Source organism: Dipteris shenzhenensis, chromosome 5 (assembly GCF_047967505.1).
Source record: "Dipteris shenzhenensis isolate YYH24624 ecotype China chromosome 5, Dip_SZ_1.0, whole genome shotgun sequence".
NCBI lineage: Eukaryota > Viridiplantae > Streptophyta > Polypodiopsida > Gleicheniales > Dipteridaceae > Dipteris > Dipteris shenzhenensis.
In genome coordinates, this window is record NC_141600.1 from 30,345,827 (window position 1) to 30,347,793 (window position 1,967).

General features: G+C 43.9%; 1 pseudogene; it reads right to left on the reverse strand.

Annotated features, from left to right (window-relative positions):
- Nucleotides 1–1,002: 1,002 nt before the first annotated feature.
- Nucleotides 1,003–1,654, reverse strand: LOC147901852 (uncharacterized; annotated as a pseudogene).
- Between the last annotated feature and the right edge of the window lie 313 nt (nt 1,655–1,967).

Here is a 1,967-nt window from a genome sequence, read left to right on the forward strand (position 1 = left end):
TTTGAAAAGTACTAGGTGCATCATACAATCCAACTGGCATCATTTCAAACTGATACAGGCCAAATGGAGTACGAAAGGCTATTTTCTCTGCATCTTCAGGATTAATCGATATTTGCCAATAACCCGCTGCTAAGTCCAAAGAGGTGAAATACTTTGAAGATCCAAACTGATCGAGCAGATCAGTTAGATGAGGAAGAGGATAGACATCATGCACAATCACATCATTCAAGGGTCGGTAGTCTGTACAAAACCTCAATTCTCCATTTTCTTTTTTGATCAAATGTGGCTCAGCAGCCCACGGACTTGAAGAAGGTCGAATGACTTTTTTCTGTAGCATTTCTTGTACGGCGTGATTGATGCACTCAATCTGCTTCGGTGACCCTCTGCGAATGGGCATTTTAATTGGATGAGTTGCTTTTGTTCGAATATTATGAAAAACTGGTGCAGCTGTTGTGGTCGACTGGGTAGAATTGGAAAGCACGGACTTGTACTTAGTGAGAAGACTTCGCACTCCACGAACTCTGAGTGGAATTGGCACAACATCGATCAACTGCGAGCAAGAAATATATGAAAGTGTACCACAACGTACCCACGGGACAACCACATCACCAAAAACTGTCAACTGGTGTTTCTGAAAGTCTAAATTAGCTTCATTTTTTGACAACCAATCACAACCCAATGCCAACGAAAACAACTACTTCGGGAGCAAATACACTTTGTGGGAAAACACATGTTGTTGGAGTGTAAACTGAGCTTGAACGATGGTATGAGACTCCTAGAGTGTGTGATGATCCCCAAACAATGCTTGTACCTCAGGTTCGTTAGAAGTGTTGAAAGAAAGCATGTTTTGGAGCTCGGGGCTGATTGAAGAAATTGAACTACTAGTGTCGATCAGAACGTGAAAACTGAATGAATTATGAATGGCTTTGATCACACAAACTTGACGTGTGTGTATTGTACTGACCTGGACATGCGGTTGGCTAGCCCCACACAACCAACCGCTCAATTGTTTCCCGAAAGCTCGGCTAATGCAGCCATATCACTGACTTGTACATTCTGAATTTGTTTTGGAGATCGGCAATACTTTGCGACATGACCGTATTTATTGCAGTTGAAACATCTCGGGACGACCTTTGTCATCACGGTCTGGAAGGCGTTTGCGAAAAGGTCCCCTGCTATTACTCTGAGCATTTTGGACATCAATATCCATGGGAATGACCGAACCGGTGGTGATACATCTTTTCTCAGAGGAAAATGTCGTTTGTGCATTGTTCTGATGCTCCCCAGCAATGTACGACTCAATTCTTTGAGCGATTTGAACAGCTTCATAGAATTTCTTCGGGCCTTGATCTCTTGTACGTCTGGAGATGTCATGGCGCAGACGAGGCCAAAGAAAACACAGTTTCATGTCCTCTGACATGGTTGAATCTGCTCTCAGCAAAAGTTGATTTAGCTTGACAACAAACTGAGCGACTGGTTCGTGTTCATTTTGACGGAGGTCCTGCAGTTGTTGAAGCGAAGTCTGCGTTACATTTGCATGAGCAAAATTCTGCAATAGCTGATGTTTGAGATTGGGCCAATGATGCTTGATGGAATCATGTTGCTGAATGAACCAAGTCGCTGCAATTCCCTCTAGCACAGTTCGCAGCTCCATAGCCTTCCGTTCATCCGACCAAGAATGGTAGTCCGCTCTATTATCAAAGTGATCAATCCATACAATAACATCCTCGGTGGGCAGTCCATGAAACGACTTTGGTCTGACTTTGTTGTCCTTGGAAGGTGTTGACGACGAAGAGGCATGGTAGGAGGCGAGCATTGACATTAATGCTTGATTCGTTTGAGACAGCTGGTTCAGCAGCGCAAATATGGGTTCTTACGAATGTAGATGCGTCCATTGTTCTTCCATCGTCTGTTCTTCCATGATGAGCGTCTCCACCAATATGTGAAGTGCAGCGAATGGACAGAAT